Raw genomic sequence first — 25,515 nt, 5'->3', positions numbered from 1 at the left:
TCAAGAATGGAAGGGCAGGCTTTATTCAGAACCATCATATAGACCACCACAATGTACTCAACTCAAAAAAACAAGAAGTGGGAATTTAAAGCAAAGAAGCAGGGAAAGGGTCAGTGGGTAGAAAATTACTAAGAAGGTGGGTGCCTGGTGGGGTCAGTCGCTCAAGTGTCCAACTCCTGATCTCAACTTAGGTCTTGATCTCAGGGCCGTGAGTTCAAGTTCTGTGTTGAATTCTACCTTGGGCATAGAGCCTACTTTAAAAGAAAAAAAAATTACTAAGAAAAAACCTCCCTAAGAGGGGTCATGAAGGATACTGGCAAAACCAACCTGACAAGAGTGTTGCTGAAGACAGGAAGGCCAGGTTGACCAGCCAGCACCTGCAGGTGATCTGACCAGGTATCAAGGGCGATCATACATCGAGAGTGGGGGAGTCTGTGCAAACCAACTTAGCAGGATTTCTCACTAAAACTGGACAAGCAGAAACAAACACGGAAGCCCAAAAGTGAAGATCTACTTGAGAACAGAGGTCAGAGGAGCCTGTGTAAAGTTTGGTCAAGGAGAGAATCTTTGTCACCAGATAGAAGTGACCTGGGTGTCAGCAGAATCTAAGGCTGCTTCCGCATCTGTCCTAACGCAGCTCTGTGACTGCAGGCAAGTCACTGTACCGCTGGGATCTTCCGTGTTCCTGACCCGTACAATGAAAGGGCTGCTTTAGACAGCATTCAGGTTCTTATCTGCTTTAGTATTTTGAGATTCCAGAAGAGGAGGATTCTTATTCAGAGCCTCATTTCATCTTAAATAGGAGGACAGAATTAGAACTCAAAGTTAGAGGCTCAGTCAGTGGCTCTCTCCAGTGAAGCGCTCCTCATTTTGTCTGAACATATGCTGGTCTTCCAAAGTGTCCCCATGAGGCGTTCTTCCTGGCCACAGACATCTCTGTTTAGACTTCTCCAGCACTATCCACCAACAAGAGACTTTCAGGTTCCTTCAAGCCTAACTGTGGGACAGTTCAAATTCAAGTATAGAATCTGACAATGTCTATACTCTTGTTTCTGGAACGAAACAGTAGACTCTGAGGGAGGAGGCTGAGAAGACAAGGGAGTGATAAATGCATGTAAGTGGAATTAATATCTTCATCGGCCTCGTGCGTAGTGTATGAACTGAGAAGCCAAAAATCTCCATAATCCTCACTTCTCGACTGAAACTCGACAGAAAGGCCTGAATTCGTTGAGGCTAGAAAAACATGTCCACGAAACAAACTTCTGGCAAATGTTGATGACAGAACCAGAGGAATCACGTTTTGAACGCTCAGTCTCTTCACAAAGGCCATGACTTCCTCACACGGTTAGTTTCGCTGACAAATGTTCTCTCTCCTCAGACAGAGCTGAGCTAAAACGTGAGAAGCCTCCCGCAACTGGCACCACTTGGCTACTCAAGAGCACCACTTGGCTACTCCACATTTCTGAAGAGGGCCGCCTGCACTTGCCCGGATGGAAGCGGGATGCAGCCTCCGTAAGGTGATGGAAGCCATTGTTCTCCTTCCCCCCCAGCAGCTTCTTGAGCTTTTAGCTTAAATCACATCTCTTTGAGGGCCTGGAGTTCCCTCTTCATTTCTCCACCAGCCCCCATAGCAGAGCACATCCCCTTTCCAAATAGCTTCCACCTTTGATCACTAATCTTCCCATCAGTCGTCAGTGAGCGGTCCATTCAACATTCCAATCTTGAAATCCTGATGAAGACAAATGAGAAATAAGCTCGTCATGAAATAGCGCCTGGTGCATTGAAGTCTCTTGATTCCCTTTGCTTCCCCTCTGCTCTGAGGCCTGGATATAGAACGGAGACTGGGTTTCAGTGACAGATGGCAGAGGATAATCTTCCATTTTGTCATAAAGTTAACCCTCAGAGGGGCTGGAAAAAGCTTTCTCTTGGAAAATCGGTGGTTTCATATTTCCTTGCTTTTAACTAGAAAAAGCATCTCCTTTCTGATTTCCAAGTCAGAGAACATGCCTTTCCTTTTAAGTGAGCCCACCCTGCAAAATGCTAAGACCCTCTCCATTTCATTTTATTTACACTTCCGGGAGTGCCTTGCGTGTTTTAGTCAATGCTGATTTGACTGCATTTGAAGCTTAGTGATATATAAGAAAATGGGGCTACTAAGGACATTCCAATAAACAAACTCCAGAAAAGCTGTCTTCCCGTATTATTTGTTGACATTTTTATAGAGGATGGAAAACTAAAGGAAATACATTACTGAAATTAATTGTTTAAAGTTGATAAACAGGGACTATACATGTGACTAAAAACATGTCTTTAGATCTTACACTGGCTAGAAAGCACAGGTTGGTATCTAGAACAAGTTCGGCCAGAGGGGGTTATGATTCTGTGAGTGAAGAGAGTTTGTGCTAAGTGTTAGAGCAAAGCAGGGAGAATATCACTGAGACCAATAGCTTCCAACCTTAATCAACAGATGACAAAGAAGTCAAAAGACAAATTACCAGTAAGGCAAGAAACCCTGGGTGTTTTATGATCATTTAAGAAAAATGAGAGTGAAAAAAAAGAAAGAAAAATGAGGGACGCCTGGGTGGCTCAGTTGGTTAAGCGGCTGCCTTCGGCTCAGGTCATGATCCCAGCGTCCTGGGATCGAGTCCCACATCGGGCTCCTTGCTCAGCGGGGAGCCTGTTTCTCCCTCTGCCTCTGCCTGCCACTCTGTCTGCCCTGTGCTCGCTCGCTCTCTAACAAATAAATAAATTTTTAAAAAATAAAAAAAAAAAAAGAAAGAAAAATGAGAGTGAAGATGATTCCAGGTATGGTGGGAGAGAGAGGTCTAGCTCAGAAGGAAGAAAACACCTTGCCTGGGCGGGTGTCTGAGCTAAGTCACAACACACTCAGGTATAAGCACTCACACTTGGATTTAGGGAAAAGCTGTAAAAGGAGAGTAATTCTTCATGTGGCTTTCAATAATAGTGATGCCCATGCTCCTTCATATGGCTCTGCAGAATGGTTATGATGGAGAACATACATACACAGAGCCGGGTGGGGAAACCTGGATTCCATTAGAATCCTGAACAGGGGCAAGCCATGCCCGCATAAGTTAATAATCTCCCTCCCTCCCTCTCTCTCTCTCTCTCTCTCTTTTTCTCTCCCTCCCTCGAATTGCTCTCCTACACTGAGCATCTGACCCTAGAGACCTTGAGGAGCAAGAATAATCCTTTCATAAGGAATGAGGGTGTGCAGTAGCTGGAAGGAGAGGCGCCCAAGGTTGAAACCTGGTTCTCTCGCCTCACACGCCATTGCTCTGACAAAGTAATTGCTACTTCTGCTCCAAAGGAAGAGACTCTTCCTGGGCCTGAGGGATACTGCAATCATTGTTAAAGGGGAAAGGCAACTGAGGTAGCAAAGAATGACAAAAAAGGATTAGCCGGGAAAGAGAGGAGCTCTAAGACCCATAGCATGGCATTTTTCTCCAACGTACTGACCATCATCACATCCCTGAAGGTTTTCTTGAGTGCTCCCTTTTTCCGGGTAGTGACCCAAGACCGGGGACACTCCAACCTCCCTCCTAAGTTTTCATTATGTAGTTCCCCATTAAGAAAGGAGCTTGTCCTTGAAGCTCAGAAGACTGTGTTTACCTCTAGGCAGAAAAGTGATGAAGGACAACATCTTAACATGGAAAATAAACTCCATCTACTCGTCCACACATTTCTCAAGTTTTTGTAAAGGAAAGTTTCTCACAGAGAAACTCCTAAGTGCTGTTTGGGACTTATAATATCATGGGTATATTTTGTTATGTAAAATTATCTTTTGAGTGCTATTGCAAGGACTGGACCACCATTTCCCACAATTTCAGCCCCCAAAGTAGAAACAAAACAAAACAAAACCCTCCAAATAACTAAGTCACAAATTTTGGATCCCACCAAAGTAGGAGCTATCTGCACTCAGATTTAACAGTTACCTTTAGGTGCTGGTGACAAAGGGAACAGTGCAGCCTAACTCAGAAGTGGCACATAATATCTTCCCATTTGCCCAAAACTAAGTTAACTAAATCAGTGACCTTGAAGATACAATGGTCAGTAGAGTGGCTGAGGTTGGAATCAGGTTCCAGCTACCTAAGAATGAAGAAGGCAGGAAGGGAAGTTCCTCAGGAAGGAGAAAGGACAAGGCAGATCCAGGTAAAGCTCTGTAGGATGGGGCAGAAGTCAGCAGACTCGGGAAACACAGTTACTGCGGTATCGAACATTGGTTGGAAGGGTAAAGGCATATGGCTCTACCACTATCTCAAAAACGCACAAACTTGGGGCTTCTGAGGACTACAGACCTAGCCTCTGGATTTATAGTTCTGCCATGAATTCACTATGCTGGGTTATCAGTTAAGGACTTGACCTTGGGCCTCACTCCATCAACAAATAATACCACATATAAAGAGGGTATAATATTATATTCCATAACAATTGCCACAAGAAATACATGTGGGGGCACCTGGGTGGCTCAGTGGGTTAAAGTCTCTGCCTTCAGCTCAGGTCATGATCTCAGGGTCCTGGGATCGAGCCCCGCATCGGGCTCTCTGCTCAGCGGGGAGCCTGCTTCCTCCCCACCCCTCTCTGCCTACTTGTGATCTCTCTCTCTCTGTCAAATAAATAAATAAAATCTTAAAAAAAAAGAAGAAGAAGAAGAAAGAAAGAAATACATGTGTAGGGCACCTGGGTGGCTCAGTTGATTAAGAAACTGCCTTTGGCTCAGGTCATAATCCCAAAGTCCTGGGCTCGAGTCTCACATAGGGTCCCAGCTCTGCAGGGAGTCTGCTGCTCCCTCTGACCTTCTCCCTCTCATGCTCTCTCTCTCTCTCTCTCAAATAATAATAATAATAAATGTGTGTAGCAATTCATACATGCATAACCTATATCAAGAAGATGCTTTGAAAGTAAATGATATGAAGACAGCAGTCAGGAAATGCTGAGTGTTATTAGCAAAATGAGTGTTGCGTCTACTGCTACTACGTGCCACTGCCTACTAATGACATTATCCATTCTGGTCTTCAGAGTTCAAATGCTGGGACTATGGGACCTGGTGAATGCAGGCAGAGGGGGAACACAGTACTCTTACCAGCATGTCATCTTGGAAGCAAAGGAGTGATTTCAGAAATGAAGAGGTCACAGGAGAAGCAGCAGAATAATAATGTCTCAATAATCAGTGATTATCTCGAGATAATGAATGCTTCTATGAGGCAGCAAGCATGGGGGAGGAGAGGAATGAAGTGATGAAAATGGCCCTAATTAGGTTTTCCTGTAATGGAGTTATGCAACAGTCTGAATTGGTCAGGTTAGAACACTGGGTAAAGATCCCTATGTCGGTCATGTGAGACCTCTCCTCCCTGAAAGCATCTTTTATTTTGTAATTACTTTTTAAAGGCGGGTTTGTGTGAGCTTTGGGAATTCTCGTTTTTATTTCTTTCCAACTTATTTTTGGCCTTCAGATAGCTACTCAAAAGTTAATGAAGTGGCAAAGTTATTCCTAGTAACAAAGAAATCGTTGAGAGAGGGGTGGGAGGTGGAAGGAACAGGAGCACGTCAAGATAGCCTTCAGTCCTTCAAGCCCTGAATATAAACAATTTAAAAGCTGACACTTTGATCATACTGAGCGCTAACATACGCCAGTGTTTTACATAAATAATCCTATGAAATAGGTACTATCATCAAGGTTAACTGGCCCAGGACACCCAGATAGGACATGGCAAAGCCAGCATATTCAAACCTAGACCCAGTGTATTCACGCTCCTAATATTGTGCTGTCTGGCTTCCTGGTGGGCCCTAACTGTGGGTGGCTTTGTATGACCAGCATTTGGTCCACGGAGCCTTCCCCTATGGAGGGGTCCAATGGCAACTGGACACTTTGTTCTCCATGACTCACCCACCAACAGGCCATGTTTCCATTGCTGACATCTGCCCGCTGCTGCCTGGAGTTGCAATTCTTATTTATTTTCCTTAATGGAAACTAGAAGCTAAGGTTGTTATATGTATTCAAATTAGAGCTGCTCAGGGGTGCCTGGGTGGCTCAGTTGGTCAAGCATCTGCATTCTGCTCAGGTCATGATCTCTGGGTCCTGGGATCGAGCCCCATGTTGGGTTCTCTACTCAGCAGGGAGTTGGCTTCTCTCTGTCCCTCTGTGCCCGTGCTCTCTTTCAAACAAATTTTTAAAAAATTAAATAAATACATAAATAAAATCTTTTAAAAATATTAGGGCTGCTCAGGGAAACGGACTTCTGTGAAGGCTTAAAAAGCAATCAGAAACCTTTTCTTTCTTTTTTTTCTGATAGAGAAAGGAGAGAGAGATTCTATTGTCTTGATCTGAGCAGCAAACTAATCTATCCTTGTTCATCAAGAATAGGTTGCTAGAAATACTAAAAAATTTTTTCTTAAGATTTGGTGGGTGAATTTTTTTCTTGAAATTCAGTGGATAAATATGTCTTTAATTTTTAATACTCTTAACAAGAAAAAAATTTTTTGTGAAAGTAGAATATATATTTTATTTTCGTGGAAGTGTCTGGAATTTCTTATCACAAGTGAGATGATAAATTATTTAATGCAGGCAAAAAAGGGAGACAAGAAAGAAGGGCTGTCAGAATAGTAGAAATCCAATTCGAGGAATTTCAGCCCCCAAAGATGGAAGTCATTGCCCAACATTTTCCCCATCTTTTTTAGGGCATGTAAAATGCCAGATGAATAATGAAAAAGACTCTGAACAGATAACGTTGACTAAAAGCAGGGGACTCTTCGGTCAGATCACCTGGCTTCAATTCTGCTTCCATCACTTACTAGTGGATTGAATCTTTGTGCAGGTTACTCAGCTCCTCTGAGTGTCGGTTTCCCCGTCCGAATGAGGCATAAGCATGGTTCCAAATTCATTAGATTGTTGTGAAAATTTAATACAATCATCTATGTAAAGCTGCACAAGATAAATGCTAAATAAATATCAGCGATTACTATATTAATATTTAACTTACAGGATGGTTTCTTAGCCTTAACACAGCAGTTAGCACACACCAAGTGTTCCAAAACAATAGGGATTTTCTCACGGTTCCGGAGTCAGAAATCCCAAATCAAGGTGTTAGCGGGGCTCTACTTCCTCTGAGGGCTCTAAGGTAGACTCCTTGCTTGTCTCTTCCAGCTTCTGGCTACATCACTCCAACTCTGGGTTGACCTCAATGGTCCACTACTCTACGTGTCCTCTTCTCTGTCTCTTATAAAGACTCATGTCATTGGTCTTAAGGCCCATGTGGGTAATCCAGAATGACCTCATCTCAAGATCTTTAACTTAGGGACGCCTGGGTGGCTCAGTCAGTTAAGCCTCTGCCTTCGGCTCAGGCCATGATCCCAGCGTCCTGGGATCAAGTCCCGCACCAGGCTCCTTGCCCCGCAGGGAGCCTGCTTCTCTCTCTGCCTCTGCCTGCCACTCTGCCTGCTTATGTGTGCTCTCTCTCTCTGACAAATAAATTAAAAAAAAAAAAAGATCTTTAACTTAATTCCACCTGCAAAGACTCTTTTTCCAAGTAAGTTCCCATTCACAAGGCCAGGGTATTAGAAGGTGGACACATCTTTTCAGGGGCCACCATTCAATTGGCTACAGGTGTCTGGCATGTCGTTCCACGTCTCTTTCAGTTTTATTCTTATTCTTATCTTATACTGTTTCCTAAATGCTGAAGGGCTGGCCTTGACCCAAGAAACACTTGGGCCATGGCAGATATAAAAATAAAAGAGCTTAACCCACAAAGTAATGCAAATCAGAAACAACGGCAGCTGTGAGAGAGGCGCAGATGGAGACCCTGGAGGAGGAGAGGCCATTTTGTAAGGGAGACGGTAACTGAACCAGGCGGTGCGCACCATGTGAAGGTACAGGGACGGGAAAATAAACATTCCACGTAGAAGAAACAGCAGAACAGACGCAGAGAAGTGGAAGAGCATGGGGTATGTATTTAAAATAGCAAAGGGTTTTTGCTTTAGAACAAGGGTCTGCAAACTATGACCTGTCCATCCCTCTGTTTTTGGCTGGCTCTGAACGAATGATGTTTTACATATTTTTTAACGGTTGGAAAATACCCAAAGGATAACGAGAAGTTTGGAACATGTGAAAGTTATACAAAACTTAAATTTCAGGGACCATACCTAAAGGTTTATTGCAATCCAACTACCCTCATTCATTTACGTATCCTCTATGGCTGCTTTTGTATGACAATGGCCGAGCTGAGTAGAGGCTAAAGAGCCTGACCATTTGGTATGGGAGTCCTCACAGAAAAAGTGTGCTCTTTCTTTAGAAGAAGTGTAAGGTGCATAAAGGCAAGTAAGGGAAAAGACAATGTGCTGGTTCCCTCTACTCACTCAGCCTTTTGTAATAGTCTCTGTTCTCAAATTTGCCTCATTTTTTCCTGCTCACCTAAATATACTATTCTAACTCTCTCAAGGCTTTCTTTGGTTGTTTGCTAAATTACCTCATGGCTGATTTTGCAATCCTCTTTAAGCTGTGGTTGAATCACAGCAGTTTAATGCGTAACTTATTATACCCTCTAGGTAATGTATTTGGAATTTGGGAGACTCCAAAATGCAAAACTGCCCCCCTCCCCGGAGACTGGTGGGACAGAGGGGATTTATTTGCAAACATGGGTCTTTCTTGACCCTTCATGATGCACCACATAGGCAGCCAATTCTTCTACCAACCAAAAACAGATTTAGTTGACTGTTAGTTTTGTTATTTTCTTTTCGATTGGTTAAGGTAATAGCCATTTGCTGCTTAACTGCTCCTTGGGGGAAGCAAAAATGGCAGGAATTACCATGCAGTAATTGTCAACCATTGAGAGTTGTGTCTCTGTGCCCCCTTTAGTTAATAAGGCAGCCCTGGTAGCGATCATTAAGATGGTGATTTTTCCATGAAGGAGAAAGCAGCTCCCTGATGAACCGGAGCTGAGATTAGAAATGGTAGAAGCAGCGTTCTCAAACTTCAGCATGGGGAAGAATTGCCAGGGGAGCCTGTTAAAATGCATTTTCTCTCGTGTCTTCCCCAGGGAATCTTTGGGCCTTCAGCGGAACTCAGGACTCTGCAGCAATGAGTTAAAAAGGAAGAGGAAATGGGAGGATCCAAACTGCATCCCACAAATGAATCTTGGATATTTTGTTCTTCACCTGGTCCGAGAATCCCTCAGTCATGATAGTTACAGATATACTCGGGCATAACACAAGAATATAGACAGGGACATCGCTCTGAAAACTTTCCTATTCTCACGTTCTGTTTAACTACCTTTATTGGTCCCTAATCTAAGTAAGAAATAACTAGATTTGGGAAAAGGGCTGGTCTTTGAAGGCTGGTCTTTATACAATACAATGGAGTATTACTCAGCCTTAAAAGGAGCGAATTTCTGCCATATGTGACAGCGGAGATGAACCTTAAAAACATTACGCTGAGTGGGGGCACCGGGATAGTGCAGTCTTAGCTGAGTGACCGACTCTCGGTTTCAGCTTGGGTGGTGATCTCAGGACCATGAGATCGAGCCCCACGTCTGCCTCTGCACTCAGCAGGGAATCTCTTTTAGTTTCTCTCTCCCTCTGCCCCCTCACCACCACCCCCACACTCACTCTCTCTAAAATAAATAAATAAATCTTTAAAAACAAACAAACAAAACATTACACTAAGTGAAAAAGCCTGCCGCAGGAGACAAATTCTGCATGATTCCACTTCTGTAATATCTAACATAGTCAAACGCATAGAAATCCAAAAGTAGAACGGTGGTGGTTGAGGGGAGCGAGAGGGAGAGATGGGGAGTTGCTGTTCAGTGTGTAAAGTTTCAGTCATGGAAGACGAAAAAGCTCTAGAGATGTGCTTATAGTTAACCATAATGCACTGTTCACGTAAATATTTGTTAAGAGGACAGATCTTGCGTGTGTGTATGTGTATGTGTGTGTGCATGTGTTTACCACAATTAAAACACACACACACACACACACACAGGCAGTATAAATGGAGATTCAAACGGGAACTCTGGACAGAGGCTGCTTGACTGAAGCTCACCTCTCTCAGTAACACTGTAAACTTGGATGGGATCTTAATCTCTCCATAACCTAGTTTCTTCATCTGTAAAATGGGAATAATACCATTACCTACGTCTTGGAGTAGTTGTGAGCATTAAATAAACAGAACAGAGACTGGCCTGCAGCACATTTCAATAAATATAAGCACTTGTTGGAGAAATTCTATGTGCCTTCATGTACCTCTTAAGAATGATCTGAGCATCAGGAAATGTCATATTTAACTGAGTTATACTGTTTAAAGATTTTATTTATTTGAGAGAGAACATGAGTAGAGTGAGGGGCAGGAGGAGAAGCAAACTCCCCACTGAGCTGGGAACCCCAAGAGGGGCTCAATTCCAGGACTCCAGGATCATGACCTGAGCCAAAGCAGACACCTAACCAACTGAGCCGCCCAAGCGCCCCAAATGAGTTATAATTATGCCAGCACATTCCAAATTATGCAGGGACGTGTTCCTTAGAGACAACCCTCATTTTCTTTCTGTTCATGAAAATGATCCTCGTATTTATAAATCTCAGGTTGAAACTTACTTCTGCTTTTAATAACTAATGTGTACTGAGCACCATATGCCCAAAACTTTGATAACTGCTTTATGTGATTCAGTTCTTGTATTACTAAACTTATGGGTTAAGTACTACTACCGGCCCCATTTACAGATGAGGAGACAATGCCACATAGCTGGTAGGTAGGGAGGACCTGGGACTCAAATCAAGGTCATATGACCCTATTCTTTTGGAGAAGTAGTTCTCAACACAGAGCGATTTTGCTCCTCCGGTAGGCTGAATAATGGGCCCCCAAATACATCTATGTCCTAAGCCCCAGAACTTACAAACATTACTTTATGTGGTAAGAGAGACTTGGCAAATGAGATTAAGGATCCTGAGATGGGGAGATTAATTTACATAATCCAGGTTGCCCAACGGATCCTTACAAGATCCTTTTAAGAGGGAGACAGGAGAGTCAGAGTGGAGGAGAAGGTCATGGGAAGGCAGAAGCCAAGATTGGAGTGTTGTGTTTTGAAGTTGGAGGAAGGGGCCACTAGCCAAGGGATATAGATGGCCCCTAGAAGCCAAAAAAGGACCAAGAAACAGATTCTCTCCTCAGAGGCCCCAGAAGGAACTAGGCCTGCCAACAACTTGATTTTAGCCCTATAAGACTCATTTTGGACTTCTCCAGAATTGTAACAGAATAAATTTGAATTGTTTTAAGCCACTAATCTTCTTGTAATTTGTTACAGCGGCAATAGGCAACTGTTTTAAGCCACTAATCTTAAAAGGAGAGAAACAGATTCTCTCCTCAGAGGCCCCAGAAGGAACTAGGCCTGCCAACAACTTGATTTTAGCCCTATAAGACTCATTTTGGACTTCTCCAGAATTGTAACAGAATAAATTTGAATTGTTTTAAGCCACTAATCTTCTTGTAATTTGTTACAGCGGCAATAGGGAACTAATACAGTCCTCCAGGGGACATACGGCAATGTCTAGATAAATGACATTTCTATCTATTATTTCTATCTCAACTGGGTAATATCTAGTGGGTAGAAGCCAGAGATGCTGCTAAATGCCATCCAATGCACAGGACAGCCCCCGCCCCCCACCCCCAGCCCAACACACGCACAAGGAACTCTTCAGCCCAAATGTCACTAGTGCTGAGGCTGAGAATTCTTGCTTTAGCAACTGGAACTGGTAGGTCTTCAGGGAACGGCAAACATTTCTGATTTTGAGTTTTCCATTCATCGAGCACAACTCAACCAGATACTGAGCACTTCCTTGATGCGGACGTTGTATTTGCCTGGTTTATTGTTAACTCACTCAAATCAGTCACGGTATCAAAGGACATTTTTTATCTATAGAGTATAGTTCAGGCTCCTCCCTCTGGGTTTGAAGGTTCACCACAGCTGACCCCAAACTATGTTTTCAATATATTTTTTTTAAGATTTTATTTATTTGACAGAGAAAGAGAGGGCACGCGTGCACGTGAGCACAAGCAGGGAGGGAGGCAGGCAGAGGGAGAGGGAGAAGCAGGCTCCTGGTGGAGTAGGGAACCTGATGTGGGGCTTGATCCAAGGATCCCAGGATCACGACCTGAGTTGAAGGCAAATGCTTAACCGACTGAGCCACCCCAGGCATCCCTCAATATTGTTTCTTATTAGTCTCCTTTACAAACCAAACAACCTTGAAGAGGGAGCACCCCCATGTAGCCCCAGTGGCAGGAACAAATGAACTATCTTCTTGATGAAATAGCTCTATGCTCTTCCAGCCATGGTATTCCATTTTAGATTCAAATTCCACAGGAATAGTTTGCTTGTTCTAATGTGGTCACGTGATCTCCCCCAGACTAATCACACTCATGGCCAGAGTGATCTTTTCTCACTTGGCTTGGAGAGAAACATTGGTGACTTTGAAGACTTCTCCAGAGGACTCACTCTAGTGACTTGCACACAACCTATATGCAAATATTGCTTCAATGAAAGACTGAATGAAACACCAAGTCATTGGCACTTATTCTGACCTTTATCTCTGCTCCTTGTTTTGTAAGTATAGCATGGTGACTGTGTCAGGTTTAACCCAAGAATTATGTGGCAAAAAAAAAAAAAAAAAAACTTTTTAAATTAAATTTCAGGGCACCTGGGTAGCTCAGTCAGGTAAGGGTCTGCCTTCAGCTCAAGTCACAATCCCAGGGTCCTGGGATTGAGCTCAGGTGGGGAATCTGCTTCTCCTTGTGAGTGCTTTCTCTTTCTCTCAAATAAATAAATAAAATCTTTAAAGAAAATTACATTTCAGGTTCAGAAATATGCTATTATTAAACTAATTTTCAAAGCTTTCTGCTTTATAATAAAATTGAACAAAGTGGGGGTGCCTAGGTGGCTCAGTGGATTAAGCCTCTGCCTTCGGCTCAGGTCGTGATCTCAGGGTCCTGGGATCGAGCCCCGCATCGGGCTCTCTGCCTGCCTCTCTGCCTATTTGTGATCTAATGAATAAATAAAATCTTTTTAAAAAAATGAACAAAGTGTGTTGAGCAAAAATCAGACTATGCTTCATACTCAGAAATATGTAATCTATTTTTTTTAAAGATTTATTTATTTATTTATTTGACAGAGAGATAGAGAGCACAAGTAGGCAGAGCGACAGGGAGAGGGAGAAGCAGGCTCTCCACTGAGCAGGGAGCCCAATGCGGGCTCCATCCCAGGACCCTTGGGATCATGACCTGAGCTGAAGGCAGCTGCTTAACCGAATGAGTCACCCAGGTACCCCAGAAATATGTAATTTATTAAATACATCAAGAAATAAATGTTTACAATTCATAGTCGATCAGTCTGGGCTCACTACACACTTTTTGTTCAGCCTTTAGTAAACTACAACCTAGTAAACTACAAACCATAGATTAAAACTGGCCCACTGTTTATTTTATAAATAAAGTTTATTAGAACATGACAATGCTTTTTTTTAAATAATGTTTTCCTGTGGCTGCTTTGGTGCTACACGACAGAGCTGAGTATTAATAATAGCAAATCCTGTGGCCTGCAATGCTAAAACGTTTTCTATTGGGCTTTTTACTAAAATGGTTTCTAACTTCTGATCTAGACTCTACAAACCTCTTTACTGGTGATGTACTCTAACCTCATGAAAAAGCTCAGGATCCCACCCTCACCCTCTTTTCGCACTCCAAGAGGAGATATTTATGATCTGAATCAAAGACAGACAAAGGGCATATAGAAGCTGCAGTGACATTTTGTTGGGGGGGAAGGGAGCCAAACTCTCTTCCTATTCATGATTTATTCTCCCCCTTCTCATGCTGTCTTTGGAGATAGATTGCAGGGGCGAAGTGGTACCACAGTGGTACTCAGAAAAAGTCATGCAGTTGTCAGAGCAGATTCAGTTTCCAAAGAGAAAAAGTCGGAGAAGAGTCTAATCAGTTTGCATTCAGCCCAGCTGACCAGGACAGGCACTGAGACAGGACTGGGGGGAAAAGTGAGCCAAAACCAGCATAACCATGGTGTTCACTCTTTAGCTCTATTCCATTATGGAAAATGTTAAGATATTACAAACTAATGCTTCTCACGCGGAACAGAAATTCTATGCATTGGGGTTGCAGTCTTCTAGAACTTTTTTTTCCATGTGTTATGGGCTTAATTATGTCACCCCCCCCATTCAAATAATTGAAGTCTTAATTTCCTGTATCTCAGAATACAGTATCATTCTTTTTTTTTTAAGCTTTTATTTATTTATTTGAGAGAGAGAGCGCGCGCGCATGAAAGGGGAGAAGGTCAGAGGGAGAAGCAGATTCCCTATGGAGCTGGGACCCCAATGCCGGATTGGATCCCGGGACTCCGGGATCACGACCTGAGCTGAAGGCAGTTGCTTAGCCACCTAAGCCACCCAGGCACCCTCAGAGTACAGTATCATTCTTGAAGATAGGGTCTTTAAAGAGGTAATTGGGTTAAAATGTGGTCATTAGGGTGGATCCTAATCCAAGCTGTCTGATGTCCTTAGAAGAAGAGGAAATTAGGACACAGACATACAGAGAAAAAAACATCCTATGAAGACACAGGAAGAAGAGCATCTACAAGTCAAGGAGCGCAGTCTCAAGAAGAACCAACCGTGCTGACGCCTTGATCTTGGACATCTAGCTTCTAGAATTATGAGAACATAAAGTTTTGCTATTTCAGCCACCTAGTCTGTGGTATTTTGCTATGGCAGCCATAGGGAACTAGTATATAACGTATCAGCCTGCACATACGAGTAGAAAACCATCATATCTTCTGCTCACCAGGTTAAATATTCGCTCTCCTCTCCTATGTTTCATTTTGGTTCACTGACTGGTCGAGTACCATTTCCGTTATTTTTTAATACACGTATTTTCCAAATGTCTCTATCCATTGATTCAGCAACTCTACCTCCAGAAATTTTCCATACTAAGGAAATTATCCTAGAAAAGCACAAAGCTTTATGCAAAAAAGATTTATGTCCCACTGAGGCATATTATTCTCTTCGGCTTAAAAAAAAGGGTATATTATATATACTTTATTTTACAAAAAAATAAATAAATAAATAACCCAAAATACACGTCTGGTGACATTTTCAAATAATACGAAGATATGGAAGCAAAAGGTGAAAATCCCCTCTTACATTTACCCACAAATGCACTCCCCAGAGAGAACCATGGGACTGTATCATTGGCACATATGATTATAAATATATGCTCCTATTTATTTTTAAAAAGAAATGGGAAAATTATTATACATAGTATTAGAATTGTTTTCACTTATGATATCACAGATATCTTCCCACATCAATTCAATTTCTCAGCCTTCCCTGTCTTCACAATTCATGCTCAGTTTCAGAGTCAGGTTGTCATCCTCCTGTCCTTCCCTAACGCTCTGCTGAGTGTCCTTCTCTATGCTGGGCATATTAACTAGCTTGCCTAGCACATATGACCATAGTTAAGAATAATGGCCCTGCAGTCCAGCTGCTTGGGTTTGAATCCTAGAGTGTGGGTTTCCTACAGCTGCTGTAACAAATTATCACAGATTTGGTGGCTTAAAACAACATAAATTTTTCTATCATACAGCTGCAGAAGTCAAAAGTACTAAAATCAAGGTCTCAGCAGGGCTGTGTTCCTTCTGAAGGTTCCAGGAAAGAATCTATTTCCTTGCCTTTCCAGCTTCTGAAAGCCTCCTGCCTTCCTTGGTTCATGGCCCCTTCCTCATCTTCAGGATCGGTGGTGTAGCCTCTTCCAGTCTGTCTCTCCCCCTCCATCCCTCCTTCTCTCTCTCTCTCTCACACACACACACACACATACACACACACTCCCACCTCTGGTTTCATTGTTACATCTCCTCTGACTCTGATATTGTCAGTCTCCCTCTTACAAAGACCCTTGTGAGGACATCGGACCCACCCAGATAATCCAGGAGGATCTTCCCCTCTCAAAATCCTTAACAATCACAGAGGCGAAGTCCCTTTCACAATTAAGGTAATGTTACATTTCACTATTTTACCCTACAGGTAATTTCCATGTAGAGTAATAGTCACAAATTCTGGGGATCAGGAGGTGGACATCTTCGAGCACCCTCCACCTACCCCATCTGGAAGCGCCATCTTGTTAGCAAGATACCCCTCAGCCTCGACATCTGTCAAAAGAGCAGAGATCATCCCTGCACATAAGGTTGCTGTGAACATCCAGTGAGTTCATTCATGTGAATGGGGCCTGCAGTGTGGTGTAGTGTGAGCAATTATTACAACTATACAGTTATCTACGTATCTTATTGGCCCCACAGTAGACTGCTAGTTCCTTGAAGAAAACAGCATTCCCAGGGACTAGCGTAGGGTCTGGGACATAATTACATGCTCAATAATGTTTGTTAAACTGAGTTGCTCTACCCAGGAGACCATTATTTAGCCTGCAAAAATGATAGAGAATTTGCAATGTTATTAAAGACATCATCGTGTTATGTTGTCATATTAAGTGACAAAAAAGAAATAAAATATGCATCGATAATCACAGCTGTTTTAAATGTGGAGAGCTAAAAATGATGCATAAAAATAGATTGGAAGGAAATATGCCCAAACAGGAACAGTTGGTGGTCTTCGAATGGTGGAATGACGGGCGATTTTGTCTTCCTATTTTTACCATCAGATTCTATTTATTTTTAACGTGTAAAAATAACATATAGCTGATTTACACACACACACACATATCTTGCTCTAACATGAGAGGCGACATTATACACTGAGTAAGAACACGGGCTCTGAGCCCCTATCTGGGCGACCGTCTGTCCCATCCGTCACTTAGAAGCCGGGCACACTGCCCTGGTAGATGTTGTTGTTGTGTTTCTGTTTCATTGTTTTCACCTGAACTGAGGAGAGTGTCCACAAAGGGCTGCCAGGGGTCCATTAAAACCCAGTGCCTCGCACGGCACACAAAAGAACCTGAAAAACTGTTAGCCACCCCTCTCAGTTATTCCCGAGGGGACGAAGCCGATTCAAACACACACAGAAAGAGCTGTGAGGAGGCATTTGTTGAGAGAAGGGAAGCAGAGAACATAGAGAATAAACCTGGCTTGCTACATCTCGGGATCTGGGAGACTTACTCCACGTAAGCCCCTCTCAGGTAAGGAGAGGCCAAAGCTGCTATTTCAAGAGCATTTTGCGAGCATTCCGTTTTTAGTAACAGGACTAACTCCCTGCCCTGAAATCTCATTCAGATCCCCCAGATAGAAAATAGATCAAAACAGCTGCCCTGGTAAAATGGGGGTCAGGCCGTGCCTTCTGAGCTCCACGACACTCTTACTTCTCTGAGAACACTTTGGAAAGCACTCTTCCCACACAAACCTAACGGGTTCACAAACTGTCATTCTGCCAACCTCTTCTGGGAAAGGGGGCACCGTGTCATGGGCACCCTAGTGTGGTTTCAGGGGGGCAGCTGGGGCCAAAGGGCGTCTGAGGAACAGCTGTACCCGGGCTTCTGAACCACTTGGCACCGCGTTGGTGCATGTCTCAAGACTGTTCCTTATGAGCCGTGTCCTTATTTGAGCCAGAACTACACAAAGGCATTGTCCTCAAACACTGGTCCTCCTCTTTCTTGACTGGCCCTTTGTTTACTCATTCATCAGCAGGTGGTGGCTGACATGTTCCTCTTTGATTTTGTGGCCCAGGAGCAGCAGGCTAAGACCTGAGCTGAATAAACATCGTATCATTTGGCACTGGCAGGGTTCCTGGTAGCCTGGGTCAGGCGAGGTTTAAGGAGGATTAGGTTAAGATTAGAAAGGGGGTTGAGTTATTTTTTTTCCCCCTGTGGTCTCTTTTAAGTGCCTTAGGGTTTTGTAAGAGGAAAGTGGGCTGACAGCCTGGGCTCAGTTGCTCCAGAAATAAAAGTGGTGAGCTCGGTGTTCTTTTCTGGAAGATCAGAGTACGTGTTTCTCCCAATTGTGGTTTCTCCCGAGAGGGTCGCAGGCTCTTAGGAATTTGCTGAAAGTTCTAAACCTTTTTTTCTAGAAAACTCTGTGCATGTGTGTGCACATACACACACACACACCCATGCACACAACTGTACATGGCTGGCATTCCAGGCCAGAGGGATTTTAAGAGACTGTACAGCTCGCTCCCGGGAGGCTGCTCTCTTCCAGGGCCGAGCTTGGGGGTGCCCCACCTGGCCGTCCTTCCCAGAGTCGCTCCTCAGTGACCACCGGTCGTGCTGAATGGACCTTGTTGTCACAATGCCAGGTTTCCTTGGCAGTGTGGCCTTGGAGAGGCTAGCGGGGGGCTCTGGCAGTGGCTCTTGTTTATTACACAAAGTCTTGCTCCACTCCCTGGAGACAGCTTGCAAACCAAAACTGTTTCATTTCCCAGCGACAAACAGGTTAGAATGGAGAAGGGAGAAAAACAAACATACGAACCAAAAAAAAAAAAACCAACCAGCCAAGGTTCACACCGTTGAAAGCTTAACTTGTCCTTAGATTCTCTGAAAGGTTGTCTTTTCACCCCGGTGTCTGATTTTGTTTCTGGGGTAATTGTGGTTAGTTCCGCCCTCCGACAAAAGAGACTGATGGCTGGAATTTTTGTTCTTGCTTCTCTCTTCTTCCCCACCACTATCATCTCTAAAAGGGGTGAGGTTAACGTTTTTTTTTTTCCTCAGATAAATGGATGTTCCCATTTATGGTCAGACACTGGAGGGCCCAGGCTACTGTTTATTTACTGTGTGACAGTGGGAAAGTCATTAACGTCTCTGAGCTTCAGTTCTTTTTCCTAGAGATTAAAACAGTACCTGCGGCATAGAGTGGTCGTGAGAAATCCAGGAGGGGCAGCTTGTTAGTAACGCTCTCACTCCAAGTGACCATTTGGGAATGGCTTGTCATATATAATATAAACAGATTCGTATCTGCCAGTGGCACAATTTCCCTCTAGGAATCCTTCTGGGACCTTGAATACAAACATAAACTCTCTCTGATCTTGTACAAGGAATTTCTACACACTACATCTGGGATAAGCCACTATTTAGGTGGCATCGTTTGGGGACCAGGTTGAAGGTTCTAATCATAGATAATACTCTTATCATGAAGGTAAGGGAACTGGTGTGCCCAACCTAGGTTACTGTGTAATAAATGTATTTTAAAACATTCAGACTCTGCTCTTTATTTTAATACCACTGTCCTATCAGGGGGGCAGACCATATAGGTTTCCATAAAAGTTAACATTCATTGGAGCACTTTCCATGTGCTAGTAGATGTCCTATAAACAATTTACCTGGTCTAATCCTTCCAATAACCCTCCAGATAGGTTACTATTATTATCCCTGCCAGTTTATAAATGAAAACAGAGGCTCAGAGAGGTTAGGTAAATGGCCTGGGGTTACAGAGCTTGTAAATATCGGAGCTGGTGGTAAATCTCGAGCCTCCTGCATGATGCTGCTTTGATCTCTCCAAAATTTTATGAGGCTGTGTGGCCGCTCTTTACACTCCTGAGAACAATAATTTTCAGTTGAGAAGTTCATCCTTGCGCCCTTTGAAGGACCTGACAGTCTCTCCCTAGTAAAAATCTCAGATGGCTTAACACTGTCCAGAGCAAACTCAGCTTGATTTATTTAAAGCAGTCTTCACATTGTTTGTAATGCTACTGGATCATTTATTTTTTAACCTCCATGGAGAAGAAAATTATGTAAGTGTACACATCCTTCATTGCTCATCAGTCAGTGGGGGGTGTGATGGGGAGGTAGGAGTAACAGTGTCCATTTACATTATCCAAATGTTTGCTACCAAACATAAGGAACAGTTCTTGAAAACTGTGCACAGACTCCCACGGTGGTGCTTGTAAGCACTCACGCCCTGGGCTCCAGCCTATTTTCTCATTTCTATTGGCCCTGAGCATATTTTAGATCTGAACTAAACTTCTTTATGGGATTTTCTTTTTCTGATTATAAAAGTGATATACATCCATTGTAGGAAATTCAGAAAATAGAGTAGAGTCTAAAGAAGCCAATAAAATAGGGCTGAATTTCTTAGTGTGTGATCTGGGCCCAGATTCAAAGCTCGTTTGGCTTTGAATAATACCTGTGCAGTTATTTCTGTGAAGATCTATGAAGAAAACCTCTTTGATTCTAGGGCAATTTCAAGGTATTTTACCTTAAGTCATTTTAAAGCAGTCAAATGTGGAAAAAAAGAAAAATTTCCCTGCTTCTAATTGTTACAGATGAGTCTCTGGAGAATTGTTGAATGGAGGAGCAGTAAGTTTCTGACATTCCCAAATGCTTTGTATTGCACGGCAAACTGGATTCTTGCCTTAACACTTAAAACTTCCAACATGATCTAGAGTCTTGGAAATGAATGGGTCAACCAGGAAATTAAAGAAGAATTGAAAAAATTCATGGAAACAAATGATAATGAAAACACAACGGTTCAAAATTTGTGGGACACAACAAAGGCAGTCCTGAGAGGAAAATATATAGCGGTGCAAGCCTTTCTCAAGAAACAAGAAAGGTCTCAAATACACAACCTAACCCTACACCTAAAGGAGCTGGAGAGAGAACAACAAAGAAAACCTAAACCCAGCAGGAGAAGAGAAATCATAAAGATCAGAGCAGAAATCAATGAAATAGAAACTAAAAAAAAACAATAGAACAAATCAACAAAACTAGGAGCTGGTTCTTTGATCTAGAGTCTTGGGTTTCCAAAGCTGTGGTTTTAAAAGCCTAAGTAACTAGAAATGTGATTTCCCACTCTCCATTTCTGTCCACTTTCCTTCCTAGTCATGAAAGATTAAAATATTATATCTAAAAAAAGAAAATTACAAAAATTGAGTTTTCCATAATCTCATGAGGCTATCTGCAATATTCACTATTTATATCTCATCTGAACGTGATTCAAAGACTGAGTTATTCTTTCTTACTGTTCCGGCCATCAGATATTTTAAATCTATTGAAAAGTTGTTTTCATGCACTGACTGTATATGACCATGAAAAAGATCATACCATTTATTGCCTGTGTCCCTATATCAACTATATTCAACTAATACTGCGTATACAGAATGTCTCCAGCAGTATGTAAAAAAATTAAATAGATTGGAGCTTTGTTTTCTTCTGTTTCACTTGGTCTGAAAGATCAGAGTTGATTTTTTTCTAAACAGTGGCCCCTTCCATGTTATCTGTGGGTCTCCATCCTCTAAGGCAATTAGTGTTTCAAATTTATAATCCACAATTTGAGAGGCACTCATTGCTTATATAATTAGTTGTTTATGTAATATTATTTATTTGCATTTCACTTCACTTCATCCAGAGAACTCAATGTGGTTCATAAATACTAACACATCGTAATTATGTTTCATCGCAAGAAAAAGATGATGTATGGTCATTAGTAGTTTTAAACCATTGTTAGCTTTGCAACTGACCAAGAAAGCTGACAGTAAGATTTGTGGCTCTCATTTATCTCTAACTTACAATAAATCATTCTTCTTTTTGTGTCAGGGGTATGCTCTTACATACTGAAAAAAAAGTCTGGATGATATTTTAGCATTGCCAAGTGATAACCAGAAGAATGTGATGTTAAGTTCACTCTTCCTAAGTAATTCTGCCTCTGAAATATTAGGGATGTCTTTAATTACATGAGATTTTAATCAGAGTTCTCTAAATAACTGATACCCTACTTCTAAAGTGACCTCTAAGAGCCAAACAAGAAGTTCTATTAATTATGAGTTTTCCAACCAAACACAAAGTCCAATAATTGTAAGTTTGGCACTTCCTAGGATGAAAAACAATGAACAAGCCAGCAAACACTGTTTTGATACCTAGTTAGTCTGTCTAGGCTTGTGCCCTTCACCTTGCTCTCTGGATCCTTGGAACACTTGCGGTCTTCTCCTTCTAAATTTCAGATTCCTGACCTATATTATTTGTTGTCATTGTCTTAGCTATTGTCACTACTTTTTAGTTCATTCTCTTAGGGTGGTGGAGCTCTATGCTGTGAATTATGATTTATAATCTCTTGTCTTGTGTTTATGACATTCGGCTTCTTTCCAACATGATTTATTGCTGACCTTGTTTTTACCATTTGGGCATGATGCTTTTGTATTTCAAAGCTGACCTCTAATCTTTGTGTGTTATATTTTGTTAATCTTGAGCAATGGATCTGGGGAATTACAGCTGAGAGGGGCTGAAAACGCTGCCAGAAATGTGGTGGCAGCTGCTATGATTCACCAGCAGGGCCAAAAGTCACTGTATAGCGCCGCTCAGAACAGGAACTTGTTTGGACTACAAATCTGAGTCACTCTCTGACCTAGTAATGCTCCATCAGAGCCCCTGACTCTAGGAAAAGGATCATTTTCTGCTTCATAGTGAATAACAATGTCTGTTTTTCCAAAAGAATGAATAAAGTTGTATCGTCCTCTTGTTTACTTTTAATTATACATTTTTCCTAGCAATATACCAATTTAATAAACAAGTACCTGTATATATCTCAACATCTCAGTAATAGTCCTCATGTTCATGTTAGTGTCTTTAAATGCTGATAACTCTATCATGCTAGCCATTTGGGTCTGCAAACTTATGAAAAAGAGGTGTCCCCATGGGGACATAGTTAGATGGTCTTCTCAAAGCTTTCAATTTGGATACATTTAAATTAATACTAAAGGAAGTAATCACATTATAAAATTATAGTTTCCCCAAAGGCTTCTGAGTTGAGATCTCTACTATCCTAGAAGTTGGCGATCATTGGTCTTAGGTACACCTTAGACATCATAATTTTCATTAAGATTAATTCTATTAATTGCTTGGTGGTCCATCCCTACATTTAATGACCCATTTTCTGAAATACCTTCTTTAAAAGTAATAGAACTTTCTACCAAAGTAATGTAAGACCAGTATTTTTTTTAATTATTATTATTTTGGAAGAGCCTTCAGTAGAAGCAGAGAAAAAGGACCATTTTTTCCCTACCTTCCTTCCCTCCGTCCTTCCCTCCTTCTTTCCTGATTTATACTCTAATAAAAAGGAACTATATCCTGGACACAAGTCATTGGCTAGCAAGGCAGTATTCTATTATCAAAGCTTATTTCTTACCTTTACCTGGTTGTAGATTCACCAAATTCTACAAGATATGGACCACTGAAGAACACCTTTTGGAAAAAGCACAGGTTTTATATTTAGATGTAGCTGCATCCAATACATCTCTTCCATGTAACCTACTGTGTGACTTTGTACAAGCTAACCTCTGTCTCAACATTTGTAAAAGGGAAAAAACAATAGCTAACCTGTAGAACGGTGATAAGGATTAAATTAGATTAGAAATATAAAAACCTAAAACAGGGGCGCCTGGGTGGCTTAGTGGGTTAAGGCCTCTGCCTTTGGCTCAGGTCATGATCTCAGGGTCCCGGGATCGAGCCCCACATCGGGCTCTCTGCTCAGCGGGGAGCCCGCTTCCTCCTCTCTCTCTGTCTGCCTCTCTGCCTACTTGTGATTTCTCTCTCTCTATGTCAAATAAATAAATAAATCTTTAAAAAAAAAAAAAGAAAAACATCAAACTTTCCTTACATAAGAATAATAGTACCTTTCAAAAAGAAAACTTTGCTTTCTCTGTACCATCAACAATGACTTCTTATTCATCTTACTTATCTAGCCAAGGAGTATACAATAATTGAACAAGATGAAGAGAAATCAAGAAATTCTGTCCTGTCTCCAGGTTGGCCACAGTTGATAATGAGATTTCAAAGAGGAATAATATTGTAAACACACTGAATTAGAAGACTGAATGGCAAAAGAGCCAGAAAGACAAGAAGAAGCTGTATATGGTTACAGAACTGGGAAAAATCTAAGATGAAGCTGTTCTGATGTACTAGCAAAATGGAAGGGGCTGGTGGACCAACTCCTGGTAGTCAGTTAACCTTGGAAGTAATTACAAAGAAAAAGATCCACTCAGGAGGGTGTCTAAGGAGATAAGTTCTAAAGAGGCATACAAAAAAAAAAAAAAAGAAAGAAAGAAAGAAAGAAAGAAAAAGTGATTAATAGGAAATAGGAGGGGGACCAGAATAATAATGAAACTTCACCATGTCCCAAAGGCTGTTTGAGCCTGTCATCTGTTTCTCAGAGCAGCCCTGAAAGAGGGGAATCTCACTATCATTATTTTACAGATGTGGAACTGAAGCTCAGGCATGGGTAAGTGACGTCCCCCCAGTCAGAGTAAAAGAACTTGAACACAGATCTCCAATTTTAAGTTCATTATAACCCTTCTCTAAAGGAACATCAGATGTGGCGGTTCCACTGAGGACTAATGACTTTCATTAGCTTTATTTATGACAGAAGGTGGACTATCTTTCTGCCTTGACTATGTTCACCTGAATAGTATGGAGAAATGTTTAGAAGCCTTGATTATAGTCACTGTCTTTCAGGTTATCCTGTCTCTAAATGTTTCTTATGTCAACATACTAAGTCTCTGAGGAATGTATATGTCCCAGAAGACACCTCAGGCACATATACCCATATTTTTTTTTTTTTAAGATTTTAATTACTTGAGAGAGAGAGAGCACAGAGAGACAAGGAGAAGCAGGATCCCCACTGAGCAGACAGCCAGATACAGGGCGGCTCCATCCCAGGACTCCAGGATCATGACCTGAGAAGGCAGACACCTAAACCACCGAGCCACCCAGGCACCCCAAATACGCCCATATTAATACCAATGAGGACTTGACCCCAAACTCATATTGGGTTTTCTACCCTCAGGACCTCAACCAGGCTCTAACTTCAACTTTGGGTAACTAAGACTTAGTAGAAAAGCAGATTGAGGATAACAGGCTTGATGATCACACTCAGAATCACAGAGACATGTGTTGGTCATCTTGCAGGATATTAAAAAAATAAAACTAACTGAAACAATAACACAGAGTAAAATACATACATCTTAAAGTGTACAGCTTGATGAATGTTTACACATGTATACACCCATATAACCCATATAACCCATATAACCACTACTACCAAGCTATGGAACATTCTTGGCACCCGCACGAGTATCTATAAAAATGAACTTCCCAGGGATGCCTGGGTGGCTCAGTCCTTTAAGCCTCTGCCTTCAGCTCTGGTCATGATCCCAAGGTCCTGGGATCCAGTCCCGCTCCGGCTCCTTGGCTCGGCGGCGAGCCTGCTTCTCCCTCTGCCTGCCACTCGTCCTGCTTGTGCTCTCTCTCTCCGAGAAATGAATAAAATCTTAAAAACAAACAAACAAAAACTTCCCTTCTCTAAGCTGTCAATGTGTAGGAAGATGGTTTTTGGCTCCAGACTTAATTGGACAGACACGTTCAAGCAATTAAGACTTCAGGGAGTTAACTATTCAGAGGGAGGCCCCACGGTAAGTACGCGACTTGGTTAAGCTTGTACCTGCTACTGCCGGTCTGGGCTGTTGCTCTGTGACACGTCACCATCCTGCGCCACTCCCAGCTGGTTTCCCTCTGAGTAGCCACTCCACCCTTCC

At 42.2% G+C, this 25,515-nt stretch overlaps 1 long non-coding RNA gene across 1 annotated transcript; it reads right to left on the bottom strand.

Moving 5' to 3' along the window:
* Nucleotide 1: 1 nt before the first annotated feature.
* Nucleotides 2–25,515, bottom strand: LOC308353233. The gene is made up of 3 exons (XR_013967771.1): nucleotides 25,422–25,515; nucleotides 23,112–23,167; nucleotides 2–1,729 (listed from the first exon to the last, which is right to left on the bottom strand). It is a non-coding gene; the product is annotated as an uncharacterized lncRNA (long non-coding RNA).

This window comes from Martes martes, assembly GCF_963455335.1.
Source record: "Martes martes genome assembly, chromosome: 12".
Classification (NCBI taxonomy): Eukaryota; Metazoa; Chordata; class Mammalia; order Carnivora; family Mustelidae; genus Martes; species Martes martes.
Note: the sequence above shows the minus strand (reverse complement) of the source record. Positions and strands in the feature narration are given on the sequence as shown.